The sequence below is a fragment of the Microcebus murinus genome, chromosome 6 (assembly GCF_040939455.1).
Source record: "Microcebus murinus isolate Inina chromosome 6, M.murinus_Inina_mat1.0, whole genome shotgun sequence".
In the NCBI taxonomy this organism is placed as follows: Eukaryota; Metazoa; Chordata; class Mammalia; order Primates; family Cheirogaleidae; genus Microcebus; species Microcebus murinus.
Window position 1 is genome coordinate 62945375 of NC_134109.1, and position 20275 is coordinate 62965649.

The window sequence follows — 20275 nt, forward strand, 5'->3', positions numbered from 1 at the left end:
ATGTTTTCATATGGTATATTTAATTTGAAAGCAGATTTTAGCTACCATTTACCATCTTAATAATGTCTAACATTTATCGTTTACTGTTTGCTAAGTGTTATTCCAGTGCTTCAGCATGTACTTGTTTAATTCTCAAAACAACTTAGTGAAGTTGGTAAAATTGTTTTTTCTTTTTTCTAACGCTAAAATATTGAGGCATAAAGGTTAAATAATCTGCCCAAGATTATGCAACTAGGAGGCAGCAGAGCTGGGATTTAAATTTAGGCTGCCTTTAGAGTAGTGGTCCCCAACCTTTTTGATACCAGGGACCTGTTTTGTGGAAGACAGTTTTTTTGGGGGGGAGGGGCGTTGCTGTCTCAGCTCCACCTCAGATCATCAGGCATTGGATTCTCTTGGGGAGTGCGGCAACCTGGATCCCTCTCAGTTTGCAGTGAGGTTCCTACTCTTATGAGGGTATGATGCCCCCACTGATCTGACAGGGTGGGGGTGGGACAGGGCTGTGAGCGATGGGGAGTGGCTGCGATGGGGAGTGGCTGCGGGTGCAGGTGATGCTTTGCTGGCTCACCTGTGGTTCTGTTCCTGCTGTGCAGCCCATTTCCTGGGATCTGTGGCCAAGGGGTTGGAGACCGCAGCCCTAGAGGCCATGTTCTTAACTAGTCTACATTTTTGGCTTCCTGATGTCCCATATGCATTTCTAATTTCATGTTTAACTTTTCTACCTCAAATACATTCATTTAATTCATCTCAAGTTTTTGCCTCTTCCCTTTGACGACGTATATACTTATTCATTCATTCATTATTTCTTTCTTTTTTTTTTTTTTTTTTTGAGACAGAGTCTCACTTTGTTGCCCAGGCTAGAGTGAGTGCCATGGCGTCAGCCTAGCTCACAGCAACCTCAAACTCCTGGGCTCGAGCAATCCTTCTGCCTCAGCCTCCCAAGTAGCTGGGACTACAGGCATGTGCCACCATGCCCGGCTAATTTTTTTTTTCTATATATATTAGTTGGCCAATTAATTTCTTTCTACTTATAGTAGAGACGGGGTCTCGCTCAGGCTGGTTTCGAACTCCTGACCTTGAGCAATCCGCCCGCCTCAGCCTCCCAGAGTGCTAGGATTACAGGCGTGAGCCACCGCGCCCGGCTCATTATTTATTTCGTGTCATCATTAATGTTACAACTGTCCTTTCCATCACTAGATACTAGAGAGGCCGGTGGATCCTCCCCCATGTAGATGTTCAATCTCTTGAGTCTTATTCTATTGTAATTATTCAATGACTATATTTGCAGGCAACCTTGTGCTATGTGCTGGGTGTATAAGGATGTATTATGAAACAGAGACCTTGCCTTCATGGAGCTTATACTCTAGAAATAATAAAATGTTATAAATGTCGAAAATAAATGCTGAGAGAATAAATGGTGATGGGAAACCTATAATATAATGGGCTTTCAGATAATAGCTAATATTTATTGAGCACTTTCAGTTTATACCAAACATTTTAAGTTCTTCAATATATATCTTAGCTCATTTAATTCTCAAGCGCTTAAAAGTACACTTTTAGATTTGAAGTATGGGGATTACCCAACCACACAAAAAGCATTCCAGTTGGAAACAATGCCATTAGCAGAAGGTCTAAGCAGGAAAGAAAGAGTTTTGTTGAAAGTGTATGAAATGGACTATAATCATTCAAGGGGCTATGTAGTATAGATAGGCACTATCATAAAATACATTCTAATTCAGTAATTTTTAATTTGGGGGAATTGTAGTTTTCTTTGTTTTTTTGTTTTGTTTTGTTTTTTGAAACAGAGTCTCGCTTTGTTGTCCAGGCTAGAGTGAGTGCTGTGGCATCAGCCTAGCTCACAGCAACCTCAAACTCCTGGGCTCAAGCAATCCTACTCCTCAGCCTCCCAAGTGACTGGGAAGGAATATATTTTTGTTAATTTTTTTTTGCAAAATGCCTTTCCTGTATATTTAAATTAATTTTCTTTCGACTCCAAATTGTGTATGGTTGCTCTTGTGTGCAGGCATATACTAACCACCCCCCCCACAATATTTTTTAGAGCAGCTTTAGGTTCACAACAAAATTGAGCAGAGGCCGGGCGCGGTGGCTCACGCCTGTAATCCTAGCACTCTGGGAGGCCGAGGCGGGCGGATTGCTCGAGGTCAGGAGTTCGAAACCAGCCTGAGCAAGAGCAAGACCCCGTCTCTACTATAAACAGAAAGAAATTAATTGGCCAACTAATATATATATATATATATATAAAATTAGCCGGGCATGGTGGCGCATGCCTGTAGTCCCAGCTACTCGGGAGGCTGAGGCAGAAGGATTGCTTGAGCCCAGGAGTTTGAGGTTGCTGTGAGCTAGGCTGACGCCATGGCACTCACTCTAGCCTGTGCAACAAAGTGAGACTCTGTCTCAAAAAAAAAAAAAAAAATTGAGCAGAAAGTATAGACAGTTCCTACACAGCCCCCCTTCCATAGTTTTTCATTTTCCAGAATGTCATGTATGGTCTGTTGTTATCCTTGGGGGATTGGTTCCAGGACATTCCCATACCAAAATCCCAAGGTGCTCAGGTCCCTTATATAAGATGATGTGGTATTTATGTATAACCTACACATGTCCTCCAGTATACTTCAAATCATCTCTAGATACTTAAAATGTCTAACATCATGTAAATACTTTGTAAATAGTTACTACACTTTGTTTTCTAAATTTGTGTTATTTTTTATTGTCTTATTTATTTATTTTGAGACATGATCTTGCTCTGTCACCCTGACTAGAGTGCAGTGGTGTCATCATAGTTCACTGCAACCTCAAACTCCTGGGTTCAAGCGATCTTCCCACCTCCCAAGTAGCTGGGACTACAGGCACAGTGCCACCACACCCAGCTGATTTTTCTGTTTTGTAGAGCCAGGGTCTCCCTTTTGCTCAGGCTGGTATTGTGTTATTTTTTTATTTTTTCCCAAATACTTTCGGTCCACTGTTGATTGAGTCTGTGGATGGGGAACCCAGAGATACAGAAGGCTGACTGTGTAGCCACATATTAATAGTATGTAGCATTTTCACTTAATAGCAGTGCATTTAAAGTTCCTCCATGTCTTTTTGTTGCTTGGCAGTTCTTTTTAGGGCAGAATAATTTTCCATTGTATGGATGGATGTGCCACAATTTATTTGTCCCTTCACCCTTTGAAAGGCATCTTGTTTGCTTCCAAGTTTTGGCAACTATAAATGCTACCATGTTCAGACACTCATGTTCAGGTTTTGGTGTGGACATAAGTTTTCAAGTCTTTGGGTAAATACCAAGGATTGTGATTGCTAATCATATATAAGAGTATGTTTAGTTTTGTGAGAAATTGCCAAACGGTTTTCTGAAGTGGCTGTACCATTTTATATTCCTACAAGCAATGAATGAGAGAGTTCCTGTTGCTCTACTTTTAGCATTTGGAGTTGTTAGTGTTTTGGATTATAACTGTCCTGATAGGTGTGTAGTAGTATCTCCTTGTTTTACTTTACATTTCCCTAATAAAATACAATGTTGAGCATCTTTTCATATGCTTGCTTTGCTTGTTTGCTTTGGTGTGGGGTCTGTTCAGATCTTTTGCACATTTTGAAATTATATTCTATTTCCTTCCTCCTGACCTTTACTTTGTTTTTAGGTGGAATGATGTTGGGCATTGTTTGAAGTCATTTATGAGTAAGTGTTAAGTGGCAGCCACCATTTACTTGATTATATTTAGCACTTATATGTATACCTTTAAAAGGTTTTTAAACTCTTTTTACGGGTTAGGAGCCTGTGGAGGCCTGCAGGGAATAGGACTTCTAAAAGGCAAACATATCTGGAAGGCTATGTTCCAAGGTTGCTGACTGAGGTCTCTGGAACCAAAAGGAGCACACAGCTCTTCTTATAATTGATTTGTTTTTTATTTTTATTTATTCCTGAGATGACATTTAATTCTATTTGGGCAAGAGATGTGCTTAAGTGTAGAAAGCAAAGAACAACACAGTGACTCTTGGTGGCAAACCTAAGAGAACCAGAGTAGAGCAATCTGGGAAAACTTGTGCCCCTGGATATACAGTGGCATGGTTTGTGCTAAATTCTGAAGCAACCTTCCTGCTCAGGCTGTTGGACACAGAATACCCTTCAAGGGTATTGTAGGAAAACTCTAATGAAAAGTTAATAAATAAAAGTGGATTTGTGCTCTTGTTAAATAAAAAAAGAAAAAAGGTTCTTCAGTGGCTTAATCTAAAGGAAAAACTAATATTTTGAGACAGAGTCTTGCTCTATCACTTTGGTGGAGTGCAGTGGCATCATGTTAGCTCATGGAAACCTCAAACTCCTGGGCTTAAGCGATCCTCTTGCTTCAGCCTCCTGAGTAGGTGGGACTACAGGCGCGCACACCATGACCCCTGCTAATTTTTCTATTTTCAGTGTATACAGAGTCTTGCTCTTGCTCAGAGCTGGTGTCTAACTCCTGAGCTCAAGTGATCCTTCCACCTCGGCCTCCCAGAATGCTAGAATTAATGGCATGAGCCACCAAACCAGGCCTGTAAGAAAGACTAATTTTAAGATCACCTTGCCTTGGGCTCTCCTTCCAGTGGTGCTACCAAAGGCAGTGATTACATTTATTTGAGAGTACTTATAAAGTCTCTAATTGTAAAGGAATGAGACCTGTAGTGGCTCCCAAACCTAGCCAATCATAATCACCTGTGAGGCTTTAAAAATGCAAATTCCATCTCTGATCATTGTGATTCAGTAGTCTGAGTGAAATCTGTTTCTAAAATGCTTATCTGGTGATTGTGATTATTAATCAGGTTTGAAATTAGTAAGCTACAAGACCAAATGCTTTTAATGATTTGGTATAATCCATGGCTCCCAACCTCTATCCCTTCAACCTTCTCACTCTTATTTGCATTTTAAGCTTTAGTAATACATCACTCCCTTTTCTGTAATTGCATTGATTTGCACTGCACATGCTTAAGTCTTTGCACTTTTATTTTTTATAGTTGTTACTTTCACTTTTCTGTTTCTAGTACATTGAAGCCACTGTTAACAGGAACTGACTGGTTTTGAATATGCTAGGACTTTTTGTTGGATTTAATTGAAATACATTGTGGTGTTTGATTACTTAGGTGAAAGCATTACATGCCCATAAAAAGAACAATAACACTTGTTAACATTTAATGAATACTTTTCTGTGTGTTTTTAAATCAACTCTTTGTCATAGATAACTATTACTTCCATTTTACAGAGAAGGAAACATGAACGAGAGCTTAAATAGCTTGATCAACATTAAACAGTTAATAAAATAGGTAATAAAGCCAGGAACTGCTGAGTTGCTTTTGACCAATATGTAATGCTATCTCAAGTCAATACCAGTACCTTAAACTTTGGAAAAAGATTTTTAAAATTCTGATTAAAAATTTTAAACTCCTAATTTTATTTTTTGAATAAATAATAATACATGGCTCAAAATTAAGTCTTGTACTCACTGTGATCCTGTCTACCTACCTTCACCTCTGAATTGGTAACAAACCACTTTTTTTGGTACTGTGTCTCCATCCCTCTAATGTTTCTTTATGCCAGTGGATATAAGCAAATATTTATTTTCCTCCCTTTTTGATGCAACATGTGGTAAACTATATACCCTATTTTTCACTTTGCATTTTCATTTAACATACCTTGCTAATCATTCAAACCCTGCTAATAGAGAGCATTCTCACTTTTTTCTGGCAGCTATGTTCTGTGTGTATGGGCCATAGTTGATTTAACTAGTCCACTATTGCTGGACAATTATGTTAATAGCTGTGTTCTTTCTTAAATGTGTGAGCAACCAGCCTTGCTGCCTCAAAATAAACTCAGTGTTATTGCCTTTTTTGTTGTTACAGAGTTATTAGCAGTTGTAAAAAATTTAAAATTTTGTGTATTGCTTTATTGCATGGCTTGCATTTATATTTGAACTTAAATTAGGGGTCTCAGATGTTTTAGCTTTGAAACCTGTTAACCAGGGCTTGGGTTCCATTTAAGCTGTCTTTCACTGAAATGCTGTGAAAGAATGAGAAAGATGAAACAAAGATTTTAAAAAGGGGGTGAAGTGAATGGGAAGAGAAAAAAGTGAGGGAGAAACAATGGATGATGAGTGTAATATGCCACTTACAGTTGTCTCAGTCAGATAGTAAAACTATCATAGTGGCCTAGACTAACATTTGTTATGTTGCTTTTTCCTAAAACTTTTGAAAGTGTACCAGACTTACATAAACTTATATTTAAAAAGGAAATGTGGGAATGGGGATTGAGATTCTAGGAAATCTCTGTATCTGTGAATCTTTGTACTTTGCACATGTCACTGCATCCTGGTCATTTCCTTCTTAGCACTTAATGTAATTCACAATTTAAAATGTTATTGTTTATTGTCTGTTTCTAGATTGATTGTAAGTTCTTTGAGAGAAGAGGCCTGGTTTTTTTTCACTCATGTATACCTAGTGTGAGAGTAAAGGGCCTGGCACATAATAGGTGTTTGCTAAATATTTGTTAAATGAGTGAAGTTGCTGAGGACATTTCATTAAACTATTAAGAGATGGAAAGCTGACATAATTTTTGTGGTACAATTTATAATTTTTATGGTGGGTGGGTATATACACACACACACACACTAAGGGAAAGAGCTCACAGGATGGAGATAATGTATTGGTAGTAAATTAATACTCTTTCTCACCCGCTTATTTGATGTTGAAATAGAACTAGACTTACTGTTTTTTATTATAAGATATCAAAAATAATTTATTCTCTCCTCCCCCCCTTGAGAAAAGGAGTATCAGAGAAATCATGACTTTAATTAAAATGAATTGATTCTTGGGATTAATGCACTGTTGGGGTTACTTTTTTCCATCCAGAATGAATAATTTTTATGAGGAATGTTTAAAGACTTGGCAATGCTAAGGGAAAACAAAAAATAAAGACAAAGCTTCATATTCTGTACCATAAGTCAGCTGTATTAAAAAATACTTTGAAAAGGAGTACAGATATTTTTAAATACTTTGTGATTTTTGGTGATGGAGTTATTGGCAGCTTTTGTTTTCCTTATTTTTTTAAATGACTCAGCAAACATTATAAAGTAGGTGTTTTGTTTTATTAAAATTGGTAAGGTTCAGGAATAAATTGTTTATGCCAATATATAGTCATTGTTGCAAAAATAGTTTGTTATGAAACAGCAAAATGAACTTCGTATTTTTACTGAATTTGTAGACTAGTTTATCTTTCTCCCATTTTGTTTTTTTACTGATTTCTTTAAAAACTGGCAAATACACTCTAAAATTTTATTATATTATTTGTAATTGTATTCAGTCACTTCTATTTATTTTGAGAGTTTCTATATTTTTAATATTTCATTATTGTTAAAGTAATACATTTATACAAAAATTTAGCTATAGAAATGTAAAAAAAAAGTAGCAATAGTTTTTTATAATTGTAACCTTCCAGGAACAACCACTGCCATTTTTGGGGGTGCATATCTTTTCAGAGTTTTTTCTGTACATATACCAAAGTGATTTTCAACTGGAAGCAGTTTTGCTCCCATGAGACATTTATTTGGCAATGTCTGCAGGCATTTTTGTAACCAAAACTGGAGGCAGGTGTTACTGGCATTTAGTGGGTAGTCAGTGATGCTGCTAAACATGCCTGGGGTAGCTTCCCACCCCCCAGTTAAAGAAAATTAACTCAAAGTGTTATAATGCTGAGGTTGAGAAACCCTGATACACAACTATATATATGTGTGTGTGTGTGTGTGTGTGTGTGTAGATATATCCTTTCATGTCCAATACCTACAAAAATGCCTGGCAGTAATATAATTGTTGTGCACTAATTAATTGTTGGGTGAATATGTTGATGCAAAATAAGCTCTTACTATAGTTATTTTAAATATTGTTTCATTTCAGTGTATATACAGCTACCTCTTTTTTTTTTTTTTTTGAGACAGGGTATCTCTCTGTTGCCTTGGCTACAGTGAGTGCTGTGGTGTCAGCCTAGCTCACAGCAACCTCAATCTCCTGGGCTCAAGTGATCCTCTTGCCTCAGCCTCCTGAGTAGCTGGGACTACAGGCATGCGCCACCATGTCCAGCTAATTTTTTGTATATATATTTTTAGTTGGTCAATTAATTTCTTCCTATTTTTAGTAGAGACAGGGTCTCACTCTTGCTCAGGCTAGTTTGGAACTCCTGACCTCAAGCAATCCTCCTGCCTCGGCTTCCCAGAGTGCTAGGATTACAGGTGTGAGCCACCGTGCCCGGCACAGCTACCTCACTTTTTAACAGCTACAGTGTTACACTTATGAAATACTGTTATTTCTTAAATTTTACTCAACTCATACCCAAATACTAGAAGACTGTGGCCAAAATACATAGGGAAAATGGGAAATTGTAGTTAAATGTACCTTTATTTACAAAATATTCATTATGAAATTTTTCCTTTGTATGAAGACTTTTGGGACACCCTGTAGTTGTCCCTTACCCAGTCTAGCTTTTCAGAAGCAGCCACTTCCAACTCTTCTGATATTTACTTTCTTAGTTTTAGATAATAGACCTACACCATTATTTCTTGTCTCTGGCAGTATTAAACATAACCTTTTGACTTCACATTATGGTATAGAGGACTTACCACACCGTTTATATCTCCTTTCATCATATTCAAATATAAGTAATTAAGTCAGTTAAATTGTTTTTACATTATGACCATGTAATAAATACAGTAATTCTTAAGTATACTGTGATTACTTTTCATTTTCTGTACATTTTTTTTGTTGCTTTTCTTGTAGTTATTTGCCTCCTTTTTTTATTTGCTTAGTTTTTAAAGTATATATTGCTATATTTCCAAAAACTCTTGGCAACTATCAGGGTTTTCAGACTCTCAAGCACATCACATTATCTACCAATTCTGCCTCTTCTGTCCATGTGTGGAGGCGGAAGGAGAGGACTTGCCTTCCAGAGCTGTCCATCCCCTTGATGTGATGTAGACTTGTTCTTGAGATTTGTTATAGTGTTGTTATTCTGAAAGTAATGTCTTCTGCTTTCTTGCTGGGAATCCCTTTTTTACTGGCTCCTTTCTTGGCTTACCCCTTCATTTTGCTGAAATATGTTATCTGATCATATTTCTTTTCCTTTCCCTTCCCCTTCCCCTTTCCCTTTTCTTCTTTCCCCTTTCCCCTTTCTTCTTTCCCCTTTCCCCCAGACTCTTGCTCTGTTGCCTGGGCTAGAGTGTTGTGGTGTCAGCCTAGCTCACAGAAACCTCTAACTCCTGGGCTTAAGCTATCCTCCTGCCTCAGTCTCCCAAGTAGCTGGGACTACAAGTGTGTGCCACCACACCTGGCTAATTTTTTCTATTTTTAGTAGAGAACGGGGTCTTACTGTTACTCAGGCTGGTTTCGAACTCCTGAGCTCAAGCAATCCTCCCATCTCGGCCTCCCAGAGTGCTAGGATTGCAGGTATGAGCTACTGCGCCTGGCCAATTTCTTGAGAAAAGTTGCATAGCAGGTAAATTTTAGGAACTTGCCTCTTTTAAAAATTGCTGTATTTTATTCTTACACTTTATTGATTTTGGAAATAAATTTCCATTGATAAATTTTCTCACCAAAGTTTTGTTCTAGAAACATTATGTTCTGAGTTTTTCATTAAGATCTGTCCTAGTCTGTTTTGTGTTGCTGTACAGGAATACCTGAGGCTGGATAATTATAAAGAAAAAAAGGTTTACTTGGCTTATAATTCTGTTAGCTAGAAAGTTCAAGATAGGGCATCTGCATTTGGTTAGGGCCTTGGGCTGCTTCCACTAATGGTTGAAACCTGTGTGTGCAGACATCACATGGAGAGAGAGGAGGCAAAGGGGTTAGGAGGTGCCAGGATCTTTTTAACAACCAGCTCTTGAACTAAGAGAGTGAGTAATTAATTCTTGAGGGATCCACCCCCATGACCCAGACAACTCCTGTTAGATACCACCTCCAAGACTGGGGATCAAGTTTCTCAACACGAGGTTTGGAGGGAACAAACATGCAATCCTTAGCAAGGTCTGTGATCCAGTGTGAATTAATTTTTTTCCTTTTTTTTTTTTTTAAATTGTGGCACAATAAAATTCGGAGAGTTCTTTATATTCTTGTTACCACATCTGCAAGTTGTACATGTGCACAGTTGTACATGTGCACACATATTCCTTTCTCTTAGGTTGCTCTTAATATGGGAAAGGCATTTCTATTTTTGTTATAAGGCATAACTCTACCCATTATTTGCTTATTCATTCATTGGCTGTTTAGCACCTACTGTGTGCTAGGGACTGTAAACAAAATAAAGCTCTTGCCCTCTTGGAGGTTAAATTTTAGTGGTTAGAGAAAGGAAAAAAGTTTGTTGGGTGGTGATAAGTGCTATAGAGGAAAGTAAAGCAGAGAAGGTTGGTAAAGAATGGATGATGCAGCTATCCCCAACCTTCTTGGCACCAGGGACCAGTTTCATGGAAGATGGTTTTTCCATGGACCAGGAGAGAGGAGATGGTTTGGGGATGATTCAAGTGCATTACATTTATTGTGCACGCAAACCTCTGTGCTAATGATACTCTGTATTTGCAGCTGCTCCCCAGGGCTAGCATCACCATCTCAGTTTCACCTTAGATTATCAGGTATTAGATTCTTATAAGGAGTGTGCAACCTAGATCCCTCACATGCACAGTTTATATAGGGTTGGGGCTCCTATGAGAATCTAATGCCACTGCTAATCTGATAGTAGGAGAGCTTATGTGGTGATGCTGGTAATGGGGAGCAGCTGAAAATACAGATGAAACTTTGCTTGTCTATGTTTACCTCTTGCTGTGTGGCCTGGTTCCTGACAGTCCGAGGCCAGGAGTTGGGGACTGTAGGGGCTAATATTAGTAAGAGATTTTTATTTAAACTGAGCCTTGGAGAAGCCCTCACTGCTGGAGATCAGATACCTTTGTTTCTCTCATCTGCCATTACTGCCTTCTTTTATGGTTAAGATACTTTCTTGTGTACCATTTAACCTTTTTTTTTGAGACAGTGTCTTGCTCTGTTGCCAAGGCTGAAGTGCAGTGTCATGATCAGAGCTCACTGCAGCCTCCCACCTCAGCCTTCTGAGTAGTTAGGACAATAGGTGTGCACCACCATGCCCAGCTAATTTTTAAAGTTTTTGTTCGCTGTGTTGCCCACACTGGTCTTGAATTCCTGGCCTCAAGTGATCCTCCCACCTTGGCCTCCCAAAGTGCTAGGATTATATGTATGAGCCACCATGCCCTGGCTAAGCTCTTATTTTTATATATGTATATTTTTTCTTTTTTTTTTTTTTTAGTTTTCTTGGTGGTCACCCTGGAGATTACAGTTAACACCTTAGTTTATAACAATTTGGATTAATCCCAATTTAATTACAATAGCATACAAAAACTTTGCTCCTATAAAGGCCCATTCCCTTCCCTCTTTTTGTGTTATTATCCTACAGATTAAGTCTCTCTAGTGTATACCCATCAACCCAGATTTTTAATTATTGCTTAATGCAGTTGCCTTTTAAATCAGGAGGAAAAAAGAATTATACCTCCCCATACATCTATACTATCTATTTTTAAATTAAATTTTATTTTTTTATTTTTTTTAGAGATGGGGTCTATGTTGCCCAGGCCAAACTTGAATTTCTGGGCCTAAGCAATCCTCCCACTTCAGCCTCTTGGGTAGTTGGGACTACAGGATCATGTCACAATGCCCAGTTAAGTTAATTAAAGAAAAAAAATTTTTTTTGAGATGAGATCTGTGTTGTCAAGGCTGGTCTCAAACACTTGGTCTCGAATGATACTCCTGCGTCAGCCTCCAGAATTGCTGGGTTACAGGCATGAGCCACTGTGCTTGGCCAATTATGGGTTTTTTAATTCTTTGATGTTATGGTCAGGCAGATGAGGCCACACAGAAGGAGACACAGGAGAGCCTCAGGAACACAAGGTTTATTTTACTCACAGGTCTTACAGACGGCCACAGCATGCCATTCAGGGCCCTCCAGAGTAGTCAGGAGGCAGAAGACAGCAGGCAGGAAGGGGAAGGTTTAGGCCAGAGCCTTTATTAGGGTTTCCCTGGGAAACGTAAGACAGGTGTAGAGTTAACAGTCTAGGATTGGCTAGTTTGAATAATTTTGTCAGGGTCTAAGATATAAGAATGGTCCAAAGTTGTTTGGTACCTGGCAGTAGGATGATTAGAGCAGAAGAATATTGCTTTCTGGTGTGTAGGGGCCAGATAGAGGAGGTGTGGCTCTGGAATGACTAGTTTGAATATCAAAGGCAGGCTCCCTGCTGAGCTCTTGCTATCTGTAAAAAATGGCTAGCCTTGGGAGGGAAGTCTCTCCTTGCCAGAAAGGTTGAGATGTCAAAATATCATAATATGTGTGTACATATGTATTTATACACAATATGCTGGATATTGAAGATTTTTCAGGTTAATCAACTCATGTCACCATCTCATTTTTCAGGGTCCCAATTCTTTCCTTTTCCCATGTGGAAAAAGACATAGCAGAGCTGTTCAGATTGATAGTTTAACTTTCCTTGGTGCTCTGCTACTCTTATGATTAGGTCCTGGTCCTTAGCCTTTTGTGGCATCCTGCTGCTAGAAATGGAGTCATTTTTTTTTTTTTATGCTACTAAAGAACCTTCTGGCTTTCATGCTTAGTTTTTCATTGCCCATTGCTTACTTTTACCTCTTGTTATATTTTTCTGAAGGGTAAATTGCCTTTAGCTACAAGAAGCCAACTCCATCATCCTTATAATTGCTCCTTTCCTCATATTTCTCAAATACTTGATACATTGCACCTTCTCATGCAGAAGTTGGCAAACTGGCTTGCTGGCCAAATCTAGTCCTGTGGGCTTGCCTATTTTTGTGCTGGCTCATTATTAAAGAGTTATAAAACAAACAAAAACAACAAAGAAGACTATAAATGCTGCATAGCCCAAGGAAGGCATTTAGTTTGTGGCATACAGGTTTGCAACTTATGTATTTAATTCCACTAGAAGACTACCTGGTTTATCACCAAGTTTTAACAATTGCACTCCCACTTTGTGCTAGGAGCTCTCTGTTCTCCTCACCACCAGTGATGGGGTTTCTCTTTGTCAGCTGGGTGGCTAGGTGCAGGGTGACCCAACTCTAGTACTTAATTTTGGAGCCAACTTCATTTTCTTGTACCATTCTTGTCATCAGTGGTTGCAGGTTGGGTTCCCTGGGGTAGCTAACGAAGGCAGCAATTAGCATGCAGAAAGTTTATTAGGGAATATTCTCAGAATCAACATCTGTGAAAGGAAGCAGAGGGATAAATTAGGCTATAATGCAGTATCAACGAAAAAGCTCAGTTGACCCATTGGGGAACTCTGCAGCTGGGACAGCCCTCAGAATTTTCTTAGGTTGGTGCAAGGAGCTAAGCCCTTATACCATGTTTTGGTCAGTCATTGGATGAGGGCCACTTAGGAAGTTAACTGAATTTAGCTGAGGCAATTCCTGAAGAGGACTAACAGCTGAAGGCTATTTTCTAGCAGCATTCCCAGCAGCTGGTTGATAAATCCTTCATTGAGCCAGCACATCCCAGTGTCTGCTACATGTAGCCTCATGTAAGTTTTTCTAATTATAATTTACTTATCTATTTATTTAGAGACAAAGTCTAGTGTTGTCACTCAGGCTGGAGTACAGTGATCATGATCACTGCAGCCTTGAACTGGGCTCAAGCAATACTCCCACCTCAGCCTCCTGAGTAGCTGGGGTTAGAGGTGTGTGCTACCATTTTCTGCTCTTTTTATTTTTAAAAACTGTAGTAATTTTTGTATTTAATGAATTAGTTTTTCTTGTGAGCAAACTGTAAAAGACAATTCTCAGGTTCTGTACATTTTTACTAATAATGTGGACAGTTATTCCTAAGGCATTTTAAAACACTGAGCTGTTTGGGTGTTTTAATGTATGTAAATAACGAGTTAACCATATTAGTACTGGAAATATCATCATAGAGTCCTGAAATCCTAATCCTAGAGATTGAAATTTCTAGCTAGGAAATCTTAAAAAGATAGCTGATTCAGCCCTCATTTGGCAAATGAGGAAATTGAGAACAAGAGACAGAAAGTTATAAAGCTGGTTAGTAACAAGTAAGGATTACAGTATATAGGTCTCCAAACTCCCAGACTAGTCCCTTATCAATACCTTCACTTAATTTCTTATAATAATTTCTAAAGAGAGAGTATTAGAGTTCTGAAACTGAGCAAGAGTTTTTTTTTGGTATGGCCTGTAGAGTCATCGCTACGGACTCCTGGGAACAATGGTAAACAATATGCAGGTGTTTCAGTAAAAACAAAAAAATTATAAAGTCAACTTCTGGCGTTATATCATTTTGGACAGATGAATATGGTTTATTTTTAAACTTCCTGGAAGATGATTCTACTGTTATTATCAGGTAATGGAAACTTCACTATTTATTTGCTGGCAGAATCATAAAATGAACATACGGTTTTCAAATGAGGTCTGAAAGTGCTCTAGGATTAAAAAATTTAGTATTTTAGTTTCAGTGGCAGATTATCTTAAATGTAGATCATCTGACTCATAACTGTCACTTGACCCTGGGGTCAGAATTTGCATTTGTGTATGTTTATGGTGGTGCCAAGCAATAATTGTTGAGGGCTAATATTAAGGAAAATAATAAAGATAATCTTAATGAATAAGATGCTTTTGAAATAAATGAAGACTAAATTGCTTTCTAGTATATGGAATTAATGTTTCAGAATAATGTGAAACTGAGAAAAATTACATGACTTACCATGAGGTGTTCAGGAGTCAGGCATTCCAAACTTAAAGGAATCTTATGGTGGTGTAGTTGATAGCATTTACATGTTGTGAGCAGAGATTTAAGTTTGGCAAAACCACATCATTTCATTTTTTTTTTAAGTGTAACTTGTTAAATGGAATTTTGTTGGGAACTTTTGTAGTTTTTAGCTTATTTTAAGGTTTTGTGTTTGTGTAAGAACTATATGTATGCAGAGTATTTAAATAACCTTAGAATGAAAATAACTTATGTAAATATTAGAAACTGTCATAATCTACCTGGTAAGATCTGCTTGATAAATCCAGTAGTTATTAAATGCTTATTTGGGGTCAGGCACTACCTGTAGTTTCCTCTTTAATGGGGGAATATACATGTGTGAAAAAATAATGAATTGGCCGGGCGCGGTGGCTCACGCCTATAATCCTAGCTCTCTGGGAGGCCGAGGCGGGCGGATTGCTCAAGGTCAGGAGTTCAAAACCAGCCTGAGTGAGACCCCGTCTCTACTATAAAATAGAAAGAAATTAATTGGCCAACTGATATGTATATAAAAAATTAGCCGGGCATGGTGGCGCATGCCTGTAGTCCCAGCTACTCGGGAGGCTGAGGCAGTAGGATTGCTCGAGCCCAGGAGTTTGAGGTTGCTGTGAGCTAGGCTGACGCCACGGCACTCACTCTAGCCTGGACAACAAAGCGAGACTCTGTCTCAAAAAAAAAAAAAAAAAAAATAATGAATTGAACTGAGTACCAGTAGCAGTTTTGTTAGTCTATACTCTTGAAAAGATGTTTTACTAAGCTTAATTTATAATCTTAATAAGACATTTGTCTACATAATGTAACTTTTACTTTAGATTGCTCATATTAGTAAAATCACATAGTATATGTCTTTTTGTGACTAGCTAATTTCATTTAGCCTATTGTCAAGGAGGTTCATCCATGTTGTATCATGTGTCAGAATTCCCTTCCTTTTTTTTTTTTGAAACAGAGTCTTGCTTTGTTGCCCAGGCTAGAGTGAGTGCCGTGGCTTCAGCCTAGCTCACAGCAACCTCAGACTCCTGGGCTGAAGCAATCCTACTGCCTCAGCCTCCCAAGTAGCTAGGACTACAGGCATGCGCCACCGTGCCCGGCTAGTTTTTTCTATATATATTAGTTGGCCAATTAATTTCTATTTTTAGTAGAGACAGAGTCTCGCTCTTGCTCAGGCTGGTTTTGAACTCCTGACCTTGAGCAATCTACCCGCCTCAACCTCCCAGAGTGCTAGGATTACAGACGTGAGCCACCTCGCCCAGCTGAATTCCCTTCCTTTTTAAGGCTGAATAATCTGTTGTATGTGTATACCACATTTTGTTTGTCCATTCATGTGTTGATAGACACTTGGGTTGCTTCTACCTCTTGGCTGTGTGAATAGTGCTGCTATAAACATGAGTGTGCAAATATCTTTTGAGATTCTGTTTTCAATTCTTTGGAATATGTACTCAGAAATGGCATAGCTTCATCATATGATAGTTCTATTTTTAATTTTTTGAGGAACCTTCATACTGTTTTTTACAGTGGTTGCACAATCCCACCAGTAGTGCACAAGGGTTCCAATTTCTCCATATCCTTGACCAACACTTGTTTTCTGTTTTTGTGTGGGGGGGGGAGGAGTATATATAAGAGTCCTCTTTCCTGAATTTATACCCTTTTGTCCTGTTCCATTCCACATTTCTTAAATTAGAATGACACAGATGCTATTATATTCTCTGAGCTTTATTTCTTTTTTTTTTTTTTTTTTTTTTTGACACGGAGGCCCACTCTGTTGCCCAGGCTGAAATGTAGTGGCACCATCTGCAGCCTCAAACACCTGGGCTCAAGTGATCCTCCCACCTCAGCCTCCTGAGTAACTAGGATGACAGGCTCATGCCGCCACACCAGGCTATTTCCATTTCTTAGTGTAAGCTTATCATCATTATTGTCACCATTAAGTCTTTCAGTAACTCATAAGAATTGGTATTGTTAATATCATCCCCATGTTATAGATATAGAAACTGAGATAATTAATTTGCCCAGGGTCACATGGTTAGTGTTAGGATTGGAATTATGAATTGGAATCTATTACTGTCTGACTGTAAATCCTGTGTTTTTGTTCAAATGGCTGTTCTGTTGCACCTACTCCCCTAATTACTACCTTTGGAGAAACAGTCACTGTATCATTGGACTGCCACAAAGAGGAAGGCCTTTGAAGCCTTCTCTTAAGACTTAGATGGTATAGCTGTGAAGATAGAGGGAATTCAAATTGAAGAAGGTAATCAGAATTTTTGGGTAGTGTTTATAGCAGAGTACCAGGCTAGACAGGTGCCTGGAGCAAGAGGCTTTAAGTGTTTTCTTAGGGTAGGGGTGAGGAACCTGCAGCCTTAAGGCCACATGTGGCTTTCCTTCTAGGTCCTTAAAATGAGGCCTTTTGAACAAATCATTTTATTTTTATTAATACATTTTTGTTCACCTTTCATATTTTTATTTTATTTTTCAAATGAACTTATTTAAATACCAAAAAATAAAATAAATTTCAACGAAGTAGTCCTCCCAGATTGGTACAATTAGAAAATTAGTGAGCCATAAGGGCTAAATTGACAGCTGCTATATGCTTATTTAGTTCTAACTTCCTCCACCTGACTGGCGCCACTGCTGCAGGAGGCTGGTTTGCAAGAGTTTATGGGGGTTGAGTACCGAAGTAGTTACCACCTTTTGACAACGGTGCACTGTTTCTGTTTGAATTGGAATTTGTGAATAGTTGCATAGCTCAGTGGTATTTTTTAGTTCTGTCTGCTTAATAGCCCATCATGTCAGAGAAGACCAAGAGAAAGCTGAAGGAAGAAAACATTTTTTTAATGAGGATTGGGAATTGCAATATTATCTTGTTTCTGCTAAAGATAAGATGATTTGCTTGCTTTGTGATACTGCAATATCAACACTAAAGAAATTCAGTGCTCATCAGCATTATAACACTCATAAAGATCACAAATATTTTACATTAGAGGGAGAGGCATGAAGGGTTGTACTGCAGAAATTAAAAGATGAAAAGCAAAAGCAAAGACAGTTCTTTCAAGCAGCCACTGAAGCAACTTACAAAGTAGCTTAGATACTTGAGGGGGGGCATTCAGTGATGTAGAAATTTTGAAAGAAGGCATTGTTGAAGTTGTAGGATGCTTAGACCCTAGTAATGTTTCAAAGTACAAACAAGTGGGTCTTTCAAGGAAAACCGTAACTGATCAGTAGCATGAATTAGCCTTCAACTTAACAATTTCATGCAATACTTCAAAAGGAAAATACTTATTATTCAGTCACTTTGGATGAATCAACTGATACTGACTCAGTGCAGGTTTTATACTTCATTTGGGTCATAACGGAAGATTTTCTTTGCTGCAAAAAGTTACTTTGGGCAGTCTTGTGAACAGAACATGGAGAATAGTTATCTTCAACAACTTTCAAGATAAATGTGAAGTTGGACTGAATTTGGAAAATTTAGTGTGTGTACAGAAGGTGCACATGACAGGAAAACATGAAGGGTTTATTGCACAGGTACAAAAAGTATTAACAGATCCAGATGCTCTCATTTCTTGTCATTGTATCTTGCATCAGCAAATCTGTGCTAAAGCTGCTATTTTAAGTGACACTTCGCAACAAGTTATAAGTATTGTTACCTGTATTCATGCAGGTGCAACATGGCATCTCCAGTTTCCTAACATGCTGAAGTCCAGTGATGAGGTATATTCAATGTGCATTTGCCCTATCATTCTAAAGTATGTTGGCTACCGCAGGGACAGGTGTTAGCCAAAATTTTTATCTCTGTGAGAACAGATAGTTAAATTTTATGAAGAACAGAATCAGCAATGTGTATTATTGAGAGAAGATTTCAGCTGGGCGTGGTGGCTCATGCCTGTAATCCTAGCACTCTGGGAGGCTGAGGCAGGAGAATTGCTCAAGGTCAGGAGTTCTGAAACCAGCCTGAGCAAGAGTGAGACCCCGTCTCTACTAAAAAAAAAGAAAGAAAGAAAGAAATTAATTGGCCAACTAAAAATATATATAGAAAAAATTAGTCGGGCATGGTGGTGCGTTCTGTAGTCCCAGCTACTTGGGAGGCTGAGGCAGGAGGATCGCCTGAGCCCAAGGGTTTGAGGTTGCTATGAGCTAGGCTGGCCTGGGCAAGAGTGAGACTCTGTCTCAAAAAAAAAAAAAAAAAAAATATATATATATATATATATGTAATTGTTGCTTTTGAGGGGGGAAAAAGAAAAATATTAATAAGTAAATTAAGTAAATGAAATAATTTAATTAAATAAAATTTCTATAGGAATGTAGCATTTTTGTGTGATATCATGTCAAATCCAAACAACTTGAATATTTCTTTGCAAGGTAAACCTAAATCTATATGTGATATGTGGCAAAAAATCCAAGCATTTCAAAAACACCTTCTTTCAAAACACTTCTTCAAAAGGAAATTTTGGATGAACATTTTCCCCAGTTAGCAAGTCATTGATGAGTGGATGATATATGCAAATTATTTGAAGAATTATGTGGCTGTTATTAGTTGGAGAATACAATGAAAAGTGCACTGACTTTGAAAATCATGACATCACACTCAAATTAGCAGTTTAGCCTCACTTGTTGACATCACCAAGGCACCTAAAGAACATCAGGTGGAATTGATTGAGCTCTCAGTAGATGACATTTTAAAGTCATTGTTCAATGGTAAGAAAGATACAATTGAAATATGAAAAAATGCAGAATACCCACGCTTTCAGACAACATGCCCAAAAAATGCTTTCTTGCTTTTCAGCCACTTATTGCTGCGAATCTACATTTTCCTACCTAACCCAAATCAGGACCCCCATAAGGTCACAAATGACTGGTAACCATCTTAGAGGATCAGTTGAAACTGTGGACCTCCATGCTGCAGCCAAATATTCAAATTCTTTCCAACAAAAACCAGACACAACAAAATCATTAAAAGGTTAGTTAACTTTAAAATTAACAATTAGTTTCATTTTTTGAAATTATTAAATACGTAATAGATTTTTACAAAATAATGTATATTTTAAAGTATATCTGATTGAAGTTTCTTGAATACAGCCTTATTTTATTACAACTAAATTAATGTGGTCTTCTGACACAGAAAGGTTCCTCACCCCTGGGACCCTAGGAATAAGGTAACTGTTTCTATAACTTAATCAGATTACTTTGGATGATTCAAACTCCTTTCATTATGCGTCTTTGAGAGTTGAGAGTCCACCTGGTATAGCGAAGGCATTGGACTCCGGGAGGCCGGTAGACTTGAGATCTGCTATCCTGATTCTTCTATCTTTCTAGTAAGACAGTGTCCATGGGCAAATAACTTTACCTCCAGGGGAGGAGGTTTAGTCTAATTTGTAAAATAGTTGTAATGCATTATTGGTGGTGGAGAATGCAGGGCTTGAGTAGTCACTTTAT

General features: G+C 38.2%; 1 protein-coding gene across 5 annotated transcripts in view; it reads left to right on the forward strand.

The window, feature by feature from the left end:
* The window catches only part of STRN3 (striatin 3), a 108762-nt gene that overhangs the window by 5438 nt on the left and 83049 nt on the right, over positions 1-20275 (forward strand). Inside the window, exon 1 of one of the 5 annotated variants that reach the window (XM_076004134.1) lies at positions 19678-19799. The exons of the other annotated variants lie outside the window; for them this stretch is intronic. The gene's annotated coding sequence lies outside the window, so the exon portion shown is untranslated. Of the gene's footprint in view, positions 1-19677; positions 19800-20275 lie in introns of those variants that run through there. 5 annotated transcript variants of the gene reach the window in all.